This window comes from Kogia breviceps, chromosome 5 (genome assembly GCF_026419965.1).
Source record: "Kogia breviceps isolate mKogBre1 chromosome 5, mKogBre1 haplotype 1, whole genome shotgun sequence".
NCBI lineage: Eukaryota > Metazoa > Chordata > Mammalia > Artiodactyla > Physeteridae > Kogia > Kogia breviceps.
The window spans coordinates 61,252,114-61,271,104 of record NC_081314.1 but is presented as its reverse complement, the minus strand read 5'-3'; the positions used below and the strand labels follow the sequence as shown (position 1 = coordinate 61,271,104).

The 18,991-nt window shown below is 39.5% G+C and overlaps 1 long non-coding RNA gene across 1 annotated transcript in view; it reads right to left on the bottom strand.

The window, feature by feature from the left end:
- The window catches only part of LOC136794242 (uncharacterized), a 579,669-nt gene that overhangs the window by 176,920 nt on the left and 383,758 nt on the right, over positions 1-18,991 (bottom strand). The window contains exon 2 of the long non-coding RNA XR_010840673.1: positions 16,688-16,756. This is a non-coding gene — a long non-coding RNA (uncharacterized lncRNA). The remainder of the gene's footprint in view (positions 1-16,687; positions 16,757-18,991) is intronic.

The window sequence follows — 18,991 nt, the reverse complement described above, 5'->3', positions numbered from 1 at the left end:
TCCTATTCTGAAGCTGACTGATCCCAGAATTAAATTATCCCATAATTTTGCTATCTTGGAATAGAATCCCAAAGACCTCTGAACACTCAACTGAGTTTGAGGAATCACAGGAGGAATCAGCAGCTGTCGTGCCTGTTGGATGAAGACACTGCTGCAGAATTTGACAAATTTGGTCTATTTACATTGCTCTTGTTATTTTCAAGGCATTTCTCAGCGACTCCATCAACTGATCAGATCTACTGATTCCTGTACAAACATTGATGTTAGCATTTCCATATCACATACTGTATTAAGTTAGGTTTATCTTTGGTATATAGTTTCAGGTCCAAGAAGCCTGAAAGATGGCATACTACCCCACACAGCACTCTTAGATGACTATTGTCATGTTTCATCTTGTACCAGGAAAATCTGATAGAGGGCCAAAAGTTTTCATCAGGATTATAAGACAGTCTATAATGAAATCCTGATACTACAGCAGAATTCCGACAAGAAATATACTGATCACAATTTAGGAGAAAAGTTAATTTAGAAATTAACACCCAAAAAATGGTGTTAATATCTCAGGTGTGGTAACATTTGAAGTAAAATATGCCAAAATATCACAGATCAAATATGTGGAGAATTAAGCTCAAGGATATGGTCATTCTTGTGTTTCTGTGTCTGGAATATAAGGAAAGTGAAGTGGACTAGAAATGCCCCCTCCCCCCAAAATTAACACATTCTTTAGGAGGCTCTGAATATTACTTTCATAACAAGAGAGAGTTTTTCATAGTCAGGCAAATGAGGTTTTAAGCTTTAGCTTTACCACTAATTGGCTGGGTAACCTCAGGCTAGTTGTCTAATTACTTTGGTCTTTGGTTTCCTTACCTTTACAAGGATAATAATAGTTACCTTTAAGCCAGTTGGAAGGATTAAGCAGTATTATGTCTATAAGGCATTTAGGGCAGGGTCCAGGAGCACCAAATAGGCATTCAAGAAACAGAAGTTGCCCTCTTGCAATCATCAAGGGACCAAGGAAGAAATCAATAGGAGAAGCTAAAGGAGACCATAGGGCAGGTCAGAGGGACTGACAGGACACTGGTGAACTGTCCAGTCCTTAAAATCAAATCAACTGTTAGCAAAAAATACAGAGATTTGTCTTTTAAGGCTGTCTCTTTTGAGGTACTGAGGAGAGGAGCAAACATGGCTTGTAGATAGAGATGGGGTGGCAGCAGGGAATACAGCAGCCTGAATTTATGTCAGAAGAGGCTAAACAATTGACAGAAACTTCAAAATTAAAATAAAAACAAGGTCCTACTTGTTTGGCAATAATAACATTTAGATAAGTCATTTTAGAAGGAAAGACAATACTATCAAAGCCAACAAAGCCATCAATATGTGTTCTCAGAAGGACAAACACTGCAGGAAATGCTTACAGAGAATGAAAATACATCCAATTCACAACAAAAGAAATGACATGGGCTCAAAGCCAGAAACTATTCTTGGACTGAATTTTTTTATGACACTAAATTTAACCAACTGGCATTCTTTTTTAAAATAGCATTCTATTCAACCTTTTCAAATGAAGAATTTGCATTTAATGGGAAATGTGCACTTTATCACAGGGACGGAGTTCTCAGTCCCTGGCTTAGTTACTCTTGAAGAAGTAAGACCCATGTTGCAGTGAATATTTCCCAGGCATGAATGACTGGGGCATGCACAAGTTGAAAAGCAGGAAATATTTATTCTTCCAACAAGTAATGCCCCATGGTGAAGCTTCTTTGAAGAGAGGCAACTAATCTTGTCTATGAGGATGAAACAGGTCAAAAGAAAAGGCATAGTAAAGAATAAATGAGTGGTACAATTAATTCTATTGTTAAAGAAGGACCTAGTTATTAAGGGATAACAGAGTCAGCAGCAAGTTTAAGCAATGAAGTAATGTGCCACGGGCATTTTCTCAAATTCTTGCTTACTTCAGGAAATTACGATGGGCTAATCAAAGAGCAACATGATCCTATAATAGTAAGCATAAAGGGGGGTACTGTGGGACAAAAGAACCCAAATAATTCATTTCTAACACAATAGCTAACTCAGTTGCTAAGGGTATCGTCAGGTTAATTAAGAAATCTGTTAGCAATGATGCTGGCACATTTTCATTTCCAGAAGATACTGCTCGTTAACACATGAGCACAATTTCTGGTTGTTGAATAGTGACAAGTCTTTGCAGAAGGGAGGATGTAGGGATATCTTTTTAGCTCACAGAGAGACAAGTCTCCCCTTTGCTCTCCCTACCCATCATATTCTTATACTAACAAGAGAGTAGCCCTGTCACTACTTGTATCTATTGTCTATCTATGAAGAGACCAGATGGAGAACTCAGATTCCCACACTTCATGGATATTAACTTATTCTACTCCTTTTCCTTTAGGGATCTAAAAAGAAAGCTATTGCCTGTAAAATATTCATAAAATGTATGCTATATCATTGTGGAAGCTTTTGACTGCAAGAAAGAGAAAGCCGCAACTTAAACAACAAAGAATTTACTGATTTTGTCAAATGTAAGACACCGATTGTAACACACACCATCATTTTATGAACCACTAAGAAAGAAAGAAGGAAAAAAAAAACCACTGCCAGTTAGCATTGACACAATACTTTCTAATGACTTACAATTTTTATTTTATACCTATTGAAAGAGAATTGTAAAACATATTTTATCATATATCACATAGACAATATATGTTATACATCAGAAATATATGTATATATACAACTATAAATCATATAGTTCACATCTTAACACATTTTCACATTCAGAGCTTGAATCTTCTGAATTGCTTTTTAAAGTCAGAGCCATCAATATCCATATTTTTTCTACCCAATATTATCCTCTATTACATCAAAAGTGTTGTTGATGTAGCACTTTTTAAAAGACTATTCCACTATTGCCTCTTGAAATTTCTTCCAAGCACTGATACTCATTATGGAAGTTTCAGTGATGATGCTTGCTTTTATATTTCCAGATGTCAATGGAAGGCATTCAGACAGAGAACAAGATCCCTAACTTGAACATCCTTCAATGGTTTGTTGACTGAACTGTCAAGGGGCTGCAGCTGTCAGTATGTCACTGGGAATAATGATCAAATTGACACATGCACAGGCAATGACAACTATGTCAGGACCACCCCTGGCCAGCAGTGATTGTAAGATATTATCATGGCAAAATACATTCTGATTTCAGAGATGTTGAACTATGAAAAGAGAGTGTAACGTAGAATTAACAAAATACATTATCTTACTTAACGAGAAAACTCTGAAGATATGATGGCTCTAGGGCAGGTTAATTCGGTGGCTCAATGATGTCATCAGGGACCCAAGTTCTTTTCACCTTTCCACTCAACCATCCTCAGCATAGAATCTTGTGCTCAGTTCACTCTCTTCATGGACCCAGGTGATGTTAGAGTTTCAGAAGCCATGCAAACCTCACATCCAGAGGAGGAAGAAGAGGTGTTTGCTCCTAAGTGTCTCTGTGTATCAGTAAGCAAACAATCCCTTTGGAGAACAGTCCAGTCACACAGGAAGAAGGAAATGAATGAACACCATTGTTTAGCTCTATCCTATGGTTAGTTTGCAGGAATTGGGCCTAATGTTAACAGATTTTCCAGTTTGTCAAACAGTATCAGAAAGTTGGATTTTTTTTCTGTGGAATACTCTGATTTTTAAAATATATCTCCAATCCATCAGTTTCTATACCATACCACCTTGCTCACATATAGCATGGAAGCTAAAAGAACTTCAGTCTGACGGTGTTCTACAGAAACCTAGGTTCAGGGGAAAAACTGAACTACAGCTTGTGCAGCAATTCTGGAAAGGTAGTCTACATCCAGTTAATGCATCTGAAGGATCATGTACTGCCAGCAGAAATGATACAAATGAGACATAGGTGGCCTCCACCCAGGAGAAACGGACTTATATGGCTGGATCTGAACCTTTACCAACAGGCAGGGTGCTCTCAGGTGCTTCACCTAATGAAGGTCCCTTGAGGCTTCCCTTAGAAGTTCTAACTTGGCAAGGAGTCTCTGATGGCACCACAAGAAACACTAGGTGTCATTCCAGCAGATGATTCAGACCCCAAGCCTTACTTCAACTTACTCCACCCACTCCCTTCAATCCCATGGCATCCAGCCAGCCTTCCCTGAGCAATGCTCATACCCAGGGCTCTGTACTAGACCCCATCCTCATCTACTTGTCACTTCCTGGCTCCAATCCCTTTCACTTGGACTTTCACTTGCTTTTAATTTATTTGGGACAACACTTGCAAACTCAGCCTCCCGTTCCATCATTCTAACTTTTCCTATAATACTCAGGTTAGATATCTTAAGCTCTGCCACATCTGGGAAAAACTTGACAACTTGCATATGCAAAAATGAGCAGCTGTGGGTTTATGGCCTAAACAGCCAGGGTTCTCAGAAGTGTGAGTGGCCGAAGGAAAAGTATCCTTCCTCAAGCATGATTTATTTCCTTTCTTCCTCCCTCACCACTTCCTTCCTTCCTTCCTCCTTCCCATCTTCACTAACTTTATTTCTTCCTTCATCTCCTTCTTCCAAGGAATTTTTATATTTTAACCTATACAGGAAATGTAGGCTTACTCTAAAAAATAAATAAGAGGAAAACCAAAATCACTCATGTTTCCACCACCATAAAAACATTACTGTGAACATTTTAGTGTACTCCCTCCCAGTTTTTTTGTATTTCCAGTTTTATTTATTTATTGAGTTTTTTTAAGTTTTGGTGGCTCTGTTTATTTTTGTAAGGTTAAAATCATCAAGTAGTTTTCTTACGTACATACCTATGAAAATTTAGCTGTAAAAATTATACCACTGGGTTTCCCTGGTGGTGTGGTGGTTGGGAATCCACCTGCCATTGCAGGGGACACGGGGTTCGAGCCCTAGTCCAGGAAGATCCCACATGTCACGGAGCAACTAAGCCTGTGCACCACAACTATTGAAGCCCGCATGCCTAGAGCACATGCTCTGCAACAAGAGAAGCCACCGCAATGAGAAGACCATGCACTGCAGCAAAGAGTAGCCCCCGCTCGCAGCAGCTAGAGAAAGACCGCACAGCTACGAAGACCCAGCGCAGCCAAAAATAAATAAATTTATTTTTTAAAAAATTATACCATTAATAATTAGATGTAGCATTCAATTAAAGCAACAATATATATTCTGCCCTTCTAGACTATAAAAAAAGGCAGAAACACTTTTAATCATTTTTTATACCCTCCCAGTTCTTTTAACATAGTAGATACTCAACAGAAATATACTCAAAGTGAATATTCTAAAGTCTAAAAAACCTAATATAATTAAGCAAATTCCTTTTTCACTAATTTTGAATACTGCATAGTGTTGTTTAACCTAAATTAGATCTCTCATCTGCTCAGGTTTGAGTAGAAGACTCCATTTCACCCTAAAAGTATTTTATTTTTCTGTAAATTAGAACACCATCTGGGGGTATTGACAGAGCTCCAAGATTCCAGCCCCTTTACAAGTGTCAAAGCAGAACCTGGCATATAGTAGGTGCTTAAAACATGTTTGTCTTGGCAGCTATCTGTTGCTACAGACTGTTACTTCCCTAGGCAAGAATATCTTGATTTTGAAGTGTCTTTAGGAATCTGTGTTCTTGCTACTTAATTACTCAGATTCTCCCTAACTCCCAGTGTGAAAAATAAAAGTGACTTTTGAATCTATGTTTGCAGTATTTTCTAGCAACAGAATAAACTCCCAAAGCAAGAGGAAAAAATTTTATCTTCTAAAAAAAAAAAAAAAAAAAAAGGGAAGACATCCTCCCAACACACACGCACATACTCATTCCTTGCGAGAGATATTGTCATATCTTGAGTGTTTACATTCTATTTCTCATGTTGAAATAGCCACTGAAAATAAATTGTTTCAAACAATGCTTAGTGTTGCAAAACCAAGTTTTCTAGAACTCATTTAAAAAAAAAATTCATCTAAATGGAAATTAATTCTATTTTTAAAAGAAATTAAAATCATTTTTACCCCAGCTTCCTTGTTTGGATTTTCTTGAGAGTTCTTAGCTTTGGAACTAGACACCTTTATAGATTTTTTCCTATATCTCTTATTTTACATATAACTAAATTCCCTCATATAGATAATGCCTATCAGTAATCAAGAAATTAGTAGATTGGGCTCGGAATGCCACGCCCTTCCCTGTTCTCATCTTCATGGACTGTTTGCTAGTTTGTTTAGCTACTGGGTACTCTCTCCATTAAAATGTACTGGCAGACGAAAACAACTTTGCTACATCTGACAAGGCAGTAACGTGCATTTATTTGATCTGTTAATCCCAAAGCTAATATTTGAGGGTAGTGGGTTTTTAATCAAATCTTCAGTATGCCAAGTAGCCAGCCCAGTGCCTGCAATCCTTTCTGAGTCATAGAGGGCAGCCTTGGTTTGCAGCCACTGTCATAATTTCATGAACCATAGAATTTTAGAGCTGGAAGGGACCTTAGATTATTTGTGACTTGACCTCCTAGCCGCTTTAAAACCATTGCTTGAAAAACATTGTTCTCTGTAACTTTTCTGTTGTTAAACTCTTATGCTCTTTAAAAGAAATAATACATCTGTTCTAGATACTTTTATGGGACTCCTTCTTAAAGGGTTGTTTGGTGGAGTCCTTTTATGCTCATGAAGTTTGGGTGAATTTTTGAGCCTTTTGAAAAACACTGGTAAAACAATTATTTTCAAGTGAGGACACTTGGAAGAAAGAAAGGACAGGAAACCAACCTTTGTTGCAAGACCAATGGGTGCCAGGTGACCCACTTACATCATCTCTTTTGGTACTCGTCTTCAAAGATAGCTATTGTCTCCATTTTACAGATGAAAAAACTGAGATCCAGTGAGTTTAAAAGTAACTTGCTCAATGTCTCAGAGTTACTGAGTGGCAAAGCTAGGACTTAAACTCATGTCTATCAGGCTCCATTTAGGGCCAATGTTCTGCTTATTATACCCAACTGTTTCCCTTGAGTTTTATTCAAATATATAAATAGAAAAGCACTCATGAGCCTCCACATGGCTACATGGTCATAGTAGACACTTACCCTCAGGTGAATCTGCAAAGCAGTTTGCTCAAAAATCTCTAGGAAAGGGGCTCATTTTTTTCTGTTTGGCTGTGTGATAATTATAAGTGAATGTGCTTTGTACAACGGTTCCTTTATATCAGATAGCAACATTTACTCCTTTCGAAGCTGTCTAATGATCTTGCTGTTGAAGACTCTACCTGCAAATTCTAGGAGTACAAGGAACAAGGTTGACTGAGGGCAGGATGCTGAGTTGGCAGAGAGATTCCCTGCTGGTAGGCAGGTTGATGGCTGGAGGGCTTTCGGGCCACCCAAAACTCAGAAACAGGTTTTTCCTTTCAAGATGACTCTGAAATCAGCTCTGCCAATGCAGTCTGGACATTCCTCAGCTCCAATTTACATAGAGGGAAAAATAAAGAGTGACACTCTCCAGTCCAGCCCCTGGAATTCCCCCAGAATCCAGACGCAAATAATTAATAGCCCTCAAACTGACACAACCAAAACTCAAGGTTAGGTGCAGAAGGCTGCCTGGGAAATGTAAAGAGAAATCAGCCCAGATGTTGAAAATAACATAGCTGGTCTCCAAGGTGATATTGAAAATCAAAAGTTAGTAGTAAAGTTGATGTCAATGAATAGGGATTCTGTCCCAGTATTCTTTGTCAGATAGGCACTTCATCTCAATATTTCTTTAAGCTTCCTGCTCTACTGAGACAATATCACACCTCATGGCTCTTAACAGCATGGTTCTTAACAGCAAGGGCTCTGCAATACTCACAACTGATTGTGCTCTATCAGTGAAAAATGATTGTAGCTACCAAGAAAGGGGCCTCTTGTTTAATTAACTGTTTATTCATAGGCACCTCCCTTCTCTGCCCTATTCAACAGCTCAGCTCTCCTCAAGCTGCCTCTACCTGGGCTAAGTGCCTGACTATGTGACCATGCTAAATCCTCATCTATTTCTTTCTTGCTATCTCGGGTCCCCCTTTCTTTGCCCACACACCAGTTTAGTTCTGCTCATCTTCTAGGAAGATGAATCTCTGACGGTTTCACCCTGTAAGAGGGTTCAGTAAATACACGATTTCTACTTCTGGGATTCAGCGCTCACTGTCTCTGCAAGGGTTATCCTCTTTTACTTAGATGGGTAACAGTTTCCTTAGGATTACTTATTTTACTTTTCTTTCATCCTTTTAATTGCTTTTTCAATACATTTAGCCCAAGTCAGATCATGTTATTAAAGAACCTGAGATATGGAGCAGATAAGCAGCAATTTATTTTTCTCACCCTTTGTAAATGTGCCTTTTTTTTAAAACACCTTTATTGGAGTATAATTGTTTTACAATGGTGTGTTACTTTATGCTGTATAACAAACTGAATCAGCTATACATATACATACATCCCCATATCTCCTCCCTCTTGAGTCTGCCTCCCACCCTCCCTATCCCATCTCTCTAGGTGGACACAAAGCACAGAGCTGATCTCCCTGTGCTATGCGGCTGCTTCCAACTAGCTATTTTATATTTGGTAGTGTATATATGTCCATGCTACTCTCTCACTTCGTCCCAGCTTACCCTTCCCCCTCCCCGTGTCCCCAAGTCCATTCTCTATGTGTCTGCATCTTTATTCCTGTCCTACCCCTAGGTTCTTCAGAACCTTTTTTTTTAAAGATTCCATATATATGTGTTAGCATACAGTATTTGTTTTTCTCTTTGTGACTTAACTTCACTCTGTATGACAGACTCTAGGTCCATCCATCTCACTACAAATAACTCAATTTCGTTTCTTTTTCTGGCTGAGAATAGTCCATTGTATATATGTGCCACATCTTCTTTATCCATTCATCTGTCAGTGGACACTTAGGTTGCTTCCATGTCCTGGCTATTGTAAATATTGCCGCAATGGACATTGTGGTACATGTCTCTTTTTGAATTATGGTTTTCTCAGGGTATATGCCCAGTAGTGGAATTGTTGGGTCACATGGTAGTTCTATTTTTAGTTTTTTAAGAACTCCATACTGTTCTCCATAGTGGCTGTATCAATTTACATTCCCACCAACAGTGCAAGAGAGTTCCCTTTTCTCCACACCGTCTCCAGCATTTATTGTTTGTAGATTTTTTGATGATGACCATTCTTGTCAATGTATCTTGTTCATAGTTTTTGCTCAGTGACCCAAATAATAAGTGTTCCTGTTATGTGGTGGTTGAAAAAAGCAGAGAAGGTTCTTGTCTAGGTAAACCATGGAGCCCACACAGAAGCAGTCACGGTCTTCATCAGGCAGAGTCAGCTTATGTTTTTATTTGACTACAGATGATAAAGTAAAGAAATTCAAGTAAAACTATAAAGGATGCCAGACAAGAAAAACCACTAATTAGGGAAAGGGAGAGAATTTCTTTCTAAATGTGCTCATTAAACTATTTTGACTTTGAAATGGAAACAGAATACTAAAATATGGAAATATTCACATTTGTGGTTTTATTAGGGCATATTTAGATTTTTCAAACACTAGGCTCTTTTTTAAAAGTGCTTGACTCAGCAAAATACAGATGCATTTGACCAACCACTTTTTCTTCCTCTGATTTAAACCCATTTGTATTCCAAGAGAAATTTAATCTGTACATTTATGATTCATTTGTGCTTAACTTGTCAAAATGTTAAGAGCTGTTTGAAATAAAAGAAGCCTTTGGATTCTGATGCTTATATCGTTTTTATCCTTAGAATCAGAAAGCCACGCCTTTGCAGAGAATCAACAATCTGATACTCTATAGGCAAAGGCAACAGATACGAGAAATTGCAGGGCTCAAGCAGATAACAGATATAATGCTGTTACTTTGAATTTTAATATACAGACATACATATATAAGTAACACAAGTAAGCCTTAAGCTTAACTTTCTTTAAGCAAATCATATAATTTAAATGGTGATTTACTTTAAATTAAGTTTCTAATTATTCCTTTCCTTGCAGGGCTACTATGCAATGTTGTTTATGTTGTATACTGCACAATTCTGGGAAGCTCCATTCTCAAAAACAGCACAAACCTTCACAGTGAATCTGTTTCCTTGTATTCTTAAATTTTGTTTTTCTTTTCTCAAATCAAAATTCAGGCAAGATCATTACCTAGAAATATCACCAAGCTTCAATATCTTTATTGACTAGACCAAAAATTCTATCTTGACTTGCCAAATTTGCAAGGACTTACAAGTGCTTCATGCATATTAACCTAAGATAGTGTCTGGTGAATTTATAATCAGGCTTTGGGTTTAACTCCATATTCAGTTAATTACGTCTAGACATATGTCTTTGGAAAAGGTCTTTTACTTCTTGGAATCTCTGTGTCTTCAGACGAGAAATTGGGATGACTCTATCTACCTCAGAGAATGCCAGCTGTGTGGAACTAACAAATATACCATGATAGGGCACCTTGAAAGCTCAGTGTGAATGGCCCACAGAGTAAGTCAACATGGGTGGGGTTTCCTGTGCTTGGAGCCATCAGGCAGAAGGGGAGCGTAGGCTGGAAGCTTTGGGAGATGGCCAATTGGTACAACCAAACTGGACTGGTAAGTGGTGGAATAGACACTGGGGGAGGTCAGAAGAAAGAGATCAAGAGCAGTGTGTGAAATGGGAGCTGTGAATGCTTAGGAAGTAAGGGCTCTCCTTTTACATGAGGCCTAGTTCAGCCTGTTGGGCAATGTATGACTCCTAAGAGGGCTAAATCCAGTAAGAGCTAAGGATATGATGCATTTAATGTACTCAGCACAGGGCCTGAACTTAATAAGAGATGTTAGCCCTTTAGCCCTTTCTAGGGCATGGATTCACTTTACCATGGCAAAGAAAGTGCTACAAAGGACCTAACTCATAAATTCCCACTTGCCAAACAGTGGGCATTGGTTGGGTTTTTTGCTCTTTGCTCCATTGCTTCATTTTGGAATCTGTCTTTTCCTCACTTCATGTGACTCTAGAGAGGTTCACAATCAGAGGGTCCTGCACTGACAACTATAGAGGGAGACACATGATCCAAGCTGATCAGAGTCTAACTGTAGATACAACCCAAACAGTGGCAATCAGAGTACTTTTTTGGAATTAATAGGATGCTTAGATAAAAAGGACCTCTCTGCCTCTGAGATTGCAAGATGAAAGGAGCACCCAAACCAGACATTGTTGGGGGCCAAAACAAAGGAAAACAGAGTCAATAGATTTTTTTAAAAAGAGTCAGATATCACCTAGATCCCGCTGTGCCTGAAGCCCCAGACTTTGCAATTACATGGACAATTAGTTCTCTTCTTTTGCTGAAATTAATTTGAATCGAATTTCTATCCATTACAACCAATAGACCTGACGGCTTTGTGGGGATTAACCCTGAGCATTAAACTTTGCCATAAAATATATAGGAAAGCATACCATTTCCCCCTTTTCACTATAGATATTAATCTAAACTGTTTTCTAATTAAAATAATTAAAATCAAATTGGACTTCTGTTCTTGAATGAATGGATAGTTACTGGGATTTATTCCGATGTTCCCAGTATAATAATCCTTCCGTCCTCTGGGAAGATGAGGACACTGGTGAAGACAACCACAGGCTGATGAGGGCATAGGCACTGACTGTGCCTAGAGTCTCCCAAGACAATCAAGGGAACATGCAGAGTTGACAGTCAATCCTGTGACAGGGGAGCAGGTCCTCCCAAAGCCAATGAGAAAAGTAAGGGTCTAAATGACATGTCTTAACAAAGGAGGACGCTGAGGCCTATATCTAGAGCCTGGGCATGGAGTCAGAAAATTAGGAAATCAACAGTCAGGGAGGTGGGGGGAACCAGTAGATTCTGTAGATGGAGCAGGAGAAGCCTGCAATAAAGCTGCATCATTGCTGGATCTATATGATCTCCAGTGTATTGCATAGATTAGGGACAGTGGAGTTAAAAGGTCAGGGCAAGAGTAGATGTCTATGGGCTATACTATATTTAACTAGGGTATAATCACAGTCTAAACACAGAAACAGAACAAATGGTTATAGGGAGTAAACATTCATCCATTTACTAATTTATTTATTAACATATCATTTCTATTCTAATCAATCCTATATTGAGCATTTGGCATGTACATAGTGTGGTACTAGTGAAAGAGATGGAGAAAAACATAAGAAATGGTCTTTGCCTTCTAAAAGCCACAGCCTAATTAGGGCTATCTTGACATGTGCACAGATAACTAGCGTATAAAGCGGTGTGTGATGGTTAAATGTCATCCCAAAGGTATGACCACAGCAAAGGCTGTGAAATTCCTAGGGAGGTAGACATTATTCTCAGGTGATAAGAAGAGGCTTCTTAGAAGTGGGAGGATAAAGCTGGGCAGGTAGTCACTATAATGAAGGGAGCCACATGGGTCTGGAAAGCAGATTGTGCTCTACTAATCTGGGCGAGGTCTTAGTTACTCTGAATCTCATTTCCCCTGCTTCATAATGGAAAACAATATTTCAAATACCCAGGGTTAGAGTCAAGATAAAATAAGTAGTTCTGGACTCCTACAGCATCACAGGGTCCCCACACCCCAGAGTGACTCAAAAGGAGCAAAATGACCAGAAGCAACAAAAAGAGACCTTGTGAATGGGAATAAGGGACAACCCAGCAGCTGGTTGGGTATGTGGGTCACTTCGCTTTTCAGTCTGGTGCTGAGGACCAAACACCAAACCCCTCTCCAACATCCAAGAGCCCCATGTTGGAAACATATCAGCAATTGTTCCTCAAGAGCTTAGATATCGCTCCAAGGAAAACGGGGTCAGAAGCTCTGAATTAACTGAGACTAAGTTCTTGGCACTACACAGGGGCCCAAAATAGGAATTAAGCTATTTTAGAATATGTGGAAAGTTATATTGCTTGGACAACAGGGTTCAGGAATTATAATTCACACCAACTAATTCTGTAAAGCACTCACAGACCATCAACATATATTTGTTCTTTTTTCCCATTCCCCAACATTTCAAGGAATGATATAATTCTGAATAGAATCAATAAAAGCAGAGCTATCAGGTACAGACAGCATTTTACAGATCTGCCTTTATGGCTATAAAGTTAATTCAGAGCACACGTTTCTCCTGATGGTAGGAAAGTCATTTTACTGCCACGTAGAAAGGGCATCACATTAAAGAAATCATTTCTGTATACTTCCATTTATGGCTTCTCATATCAGAGAAGCTGACAAAATTGTGACTCATCAGTGACACATTTTTGGAAAGTGTGAAAATGGGATCAAGTGTCCACTTATCCATGAGTAGAGCATGTGTAATCCAGGGAAGAGAAAATGTCTTCCTCTGGTGACATTTAAGAAAACGGCAGGGACAGCTATCATTCAGTGTGGGTTGGCTGCAAAGCAGCTCCAAGGCAGCGTCATTGTTGCCGAGATCAGGGAAAGGGGCGGTTCCCGGGGGTGAAGGAAACAGGTTAGAGCTGATAGCAGCCTCTGGTTAGCTTCCCTTCCCCACACCCCCTTTTACCACCATGCCCTTCCATTTCCCCAACCTTTGCTCTCCCCTTCGCCGCCTCACCCCCAAGGACAGTGACCATCGGCTCCTTTTCTTTCCTTTGACTTCCTTCTTCAATCCCTCGCTCAAGTTGACGGGTACACAAATCTAAAATGCCTCCCCCAGACAGAAAAACTAAGAAAAGCTTTCCAGATTGATAGATGATGGGAACACTGAAAGCCTTACTCCTGACTTCCCAGAAGTTTTTTAACCCTAGATGCTGATATTTTGTATTAGACTATAGGCAATGTGGAGTCTGCATTAGTTTCTTGAGCTTGATTTAATGCAGGCAGATAAGAAATGCTATTGTAATTCTGAAAATGTCTTAATTCCTTATTTAGCTAGCATCACAAATGAAATGTATATCTATTAGTTTTATGGACAAGTGATCCTTACCCTTTAATCATGAACACTTCTTTTTCATCTGAAATGTATTCTATAATTCCTTCACTTAATAAATACACCCTGTTAGGAATTATTATCATGCTCCTTGTTCAGCCAGGCCCACTGAGCTGGACTTCAGTGGCTGAATTTTGCTGAACTGATTTTGTGCTGTCGAGGAGGGCTAGGATGTAGGTCCCCAAACAATGTCTTCAGACCCTTGTGCAACTCTAATCTATGAGGCATCTTTCTGTCACATCCCATGCAATAGCATCTCACAGGCAGAGTCACCACTCGACAAAGCCAATATCAGGGTTTCTCTCTGATAGTAACAAACTATGAACAATTCCAGAGGAATAGTAAGAGAGCAAAGTCTGGAGCAAAAACAATCTAACCAGGTAAGGAATGGAGGAAGCTATTGGGAAGAGGTGAGAGCAACGGGCCTGGTGAAGATTGGAAATCTGCTGAATGCAGTCTGCTAGATTAACTGGTTTTTATTGGCCCTTCCACATGAAAGCTCACTTTTGCTCTAAACGCTTCTTAAAGAGCGTCATGATTTTTGACACTAGCATTGACACCACCTTTATCCTCATCACAAGCTGTTGATTCGAGATGTTTGGCTTTCTATAGTCTCCCTCAATCCTCACTGCTTCCAACCTGATGTCAACTGTGATGGAGAAAGAATGAGGGTGCCAGAAAAGCCACACACCCACCAACAGCACAAATACCCCAGCTTGTTCCCTGTTGCCCTGATTCACCTGTCCTTCTGATTCAGTATGTCAGATGCTGGCTGGGGTGTTCTGTCCTCTCACATACTGAGGTGTATGGCCTTTGAGAGAATTATTTCCCCTCACCGCACCAAGGACTATTTCACTTGTTTATCAACTCACAGCTGTGATCCAGGCAGTGTTTCTAGAAGTTCAAAACAAAACAAAACAAAATAAAAATATCTATTCTCCACCCTAAAACCAGAGTGTTTTCTTAGCATGCAAATCTGATCATGTAACTCCCTTTCAGCAGCTTCTCACCTAGAATAAAGTTCAAAATGCTTAACAGGCCGTGCTGGGTCCCAGGGAAACTGCTCACTCTTCTATTCAGCTTCCTCACCCATCACGCTCCCCTCACTCTCCGCGTCCACCAGCCATGGGGTACCCAGTACAGGCCTCAAACCAGCCCTGCCCCCTCCTGGCCCAGGGCCTTGTCACCTGTTAATGAAGCTCCTTCCTTGACACACAAACAAAACCAAACGTTCATCCTTCAGGTCTTGGCTTAAATGGTCACCTGCCAAAAGACTAAATCCCCTTGCAGTAGCTACCCAGCCCTCCCCCAACCCTGAGATCCATCAGTCTTGCAACTACTCATCCATCAAATGTCAACCCTTCCTCTCTAAGCTCCATGAGGATAGCAATGGCGCAGATGCAGGCCCCTGAGCTTCTACCCTTGGGGGAGGGGACTGGCTCTTTAAGAAAAACATACAAAAGTACCTTACTGTGCACATTTTACAAAAAACTTACAATCGATTGTGTGAACACTTTCCTCAGGCCTCTCCCAGGACCTCAAAAGGGGCTGAGCTAGTGGGGACACAAAGCTTAATCTTCTTTAGCTTCATGCTGACTCTGCCTCTGGGCAGGGACTACATTTGTTTTGCTCACTGCTGTGCTTCTGGCACCTGACACAATTTTATTTGGGTGACTATTATCTATTAATTTTCTAATTACTAAATGAGGGAAAGTAGGAATTAGAAAATCTATATTTTTTGAATATTAATGTACTGAATATAAAGTATAGTACATACATTTACTGGTAGAACTATGCAATCCCAACAGGAATGAAAGAAGCACATTAGCTCTCTGAGGGTTGAGCAGATCTTGTATGAAAAGAAGACAAATGATCCTTTCTCCTCCATGAGGGAAGGTTCGTGGACAGGCTGTCAGAAAGCTGGGCTGTGGCCACACCAGTTTCAGGCTGATTCCAATCTTCAGCCCTGACTCCGTGGGAAGAAATCTGAATCCTAATCATGATGTCCTTAATCAGGGATGCTTGATGAACCCACAGTGCTTGTAAATTGGGAATATTCCTTTCTACGTTCATGTTTCTGGGAGAGGAATCTTGCTTTCATCAAATTCTCAAAGTGATATGAGACCTCCCAAAACATGAACAATGACTTCAGATTAGTCCAGGAAGTCTGCATGGAATCAGTGGAATCAATTTCAGCTCAGACAGATGAGGGTTCATATCCCTGCCCTACTTCTTATTAGAAGAGGATCTTCACAATCCACTCGACCTCTGTGTCTATGCAAATGTATAATGGCGCTACTAATGTTACTCACAAGGTGACTGCAATAGTATATATATATATATATATATATATATCTACATACATGTGTGTATATGTACGTAGACACATAATATATATTGTCTGGCCCAATTCCTGTCTCATAGTGTGCAGTCAATAATATGTGTTCTCTTCCTTCCTAAATAAATAGTTTTTCAATCCTTAGCATAACATCTGTACTGGAGATTAAATTATTTAAGAATAATATATACATTAAAACATGTATTCATTTAAAAAGTTTATTCAGCATCTACTCTGTGCCAAACACTGTGCTTGGCACTGGGCAAGGGGTAGGATAGGAACCAAAGATCAATAAAATAATTAGAAGGCATAAAGGCAAATCAAAAAGACTGAAAAAAGTCAAGAAGTAGTTTTGAAAATTTCCTACCTCATGATGATTATGTATTCTCTCTCTTGGAGATGAGTCCCTTTGGCTGTCTACATTATTCCAAAATATCTGGGTAAAAATGGAAAAATATAGTCAGTCATGTGGCTTTTTATGCAAAGGATAGCAATCATCCAGATGTTTCCAAATATTCATGTGTTCACTGTAATCTAGACAACCGTTTTGGAGGATTGAAATTTTCATTCTCAATGAGATGGCATTGCTTTGGGTATATACAGCTTTGCCAGTTTCATGTTACAAACCAACAAATATCCTGTCTCTGACACAGGCCAAGTGCAACTTTATGCTTGCAAAGCAAAACAAACCCCTCCCCCCAAAAAGTAATGAGAAATTATGGAAATAAGTGGGTCTTAAAGCCAACATATAATTATTCAGGATTAGTCTCTTAGTCCCTCTTTCTTTCTCTCTCTGTCACACACAGAGACACATGTTAGCCCTGCTCCATCTCACTCTCCCCACCACCAGCCTCCCTCCAGCCAGCCCCACCGTCATTCCCAGATAAGTGAGGCTTGCTCAAGCACACAAGTGCTGACCAGTGTCCCCTATACACACCTAGGGCTGCCAGATAAAATACAGGATGCCCAGGTAAATCTGAATTTCAGATAAACAAAAAATAAATAAATAAACTCCCAGCTTTTCTTTCTCAGGTAGCCAGAAATCTTGGTCAGTGGTCCCTTCTCCACTGGTGACCTCTGCTATCACTGGATCCCTTCTCCACCTGGGTCCCCTCCTATTTGGTGGGACTGTGACAGAACTCTAACTCTTGAGCAGCCTGCCCTGTGGCTGCCCTGACCCATTACAAATAAATTTCCAGACTCCCTGATAGATCCCCAATAGGACAGTACACCTAATTCACATTAGCCATGTTAAGGATTAGTTGCATTCACAAGCTAAAATGAACAAAAGAAGAAGGTCAAACAATGCAGTCAAAAAGAGACTGCTTATTTCCTAAGAAGAAATGTAACCAAATGGGAAAATATTTAATAAACCAATAAATGAGTTAATAGTTGCACCAAATATAAGTTATCTCAGAGCCTGCAGTTCAATCACATAAGCACTCATAATATCAAAGCTTTTTTAATTTCCTCTAAATTTATCAAGGTCTCATTTAATTGCTATAAACACCTAAAGACATGAGCAAATTAACACATAAAATCGTAGGATTTTAGCTGATACATATTCATGAACGGATGTTGTTGTGATCAGACAAATAATGACCTGAGACATTGATAAATTTGGAAGAAGCAAAAGAAAAACATAGCACAGTTAGAATTCTCTGCAGATCACAAAATGGAATATTTGATAAGCCATACTCTAAGAGATCATTCATAATAATTATTGTATATCTCTAATTCTTCCAGGAGAGAGATCAGCAAATGTTTAATCAGTAAGCTTCATAAAAATACTGTCCCCAAAGCACTTGAAAGCCAGATCAGTGCTAAAGAATGCTGGCTTCTTGGAAGGCTAATCCAGGCCCTGTTTCTCAGAATCAGTTTTACATTCTTACTGGCATTCTTGCTTCTATATCTACTGCCACTCAGAAAGGACTGACAGTTTTCCAAGCATTTGTGGGAATCTCAAGTTACAGCTGTTCCAGAGTCTTCAAAATAAATGTCTTTTATTTGGATGGAAATATATAGCATGTGTTGCTCACCCAGAGTTGCTGCAGTGTAGTTATTTTTGAATCTCCAGCCTGCTAACCCCTCTTGTCAGAACCCATCCATACATAGCTCCTGTTCATTAAACTCTTTGCTCTCACCCAAGCAGGCAGTGCCCCTATGAGCTGGAAACTGCACTTAGTCTGAACATAGCTGGACTGGTCCTGACAAAAAAAATGAGCAAATGCCTAAGGCAGACAATCAGGCTGAGAAGCAAAGGCACAGACTGACAGATGCTGCAAATGAGTCTCAAGAAAGGGTGAAATTACACAGCTCACATATAGGAACATGAATTAGTTTCAGCTGATCTCAGAGTAAACCTCAGAATCCTTCTCAACACAATATTCTAGTCAGCCATTTCCAATCAACCTGGAGCAAAAAAGCACTTGAAAGTTATTTGCCTCCCCTGTTCAAATTGAGATCAACCTGAAAGTTGGGCTCTGGAATAAAACTACAAAAACACTGCCACCACAATAATACTTTTAAAGGATTTACTATGCTTCAGAAACTATGGCATATATGTATTTGTGTGTATATCTATACGTATATATATATTAATTCACTTATTCCTTACAAAGTCCTATGATGGCTGTCCCTTTTTGTACTTTCCCAGTTTGTAATAATTTGC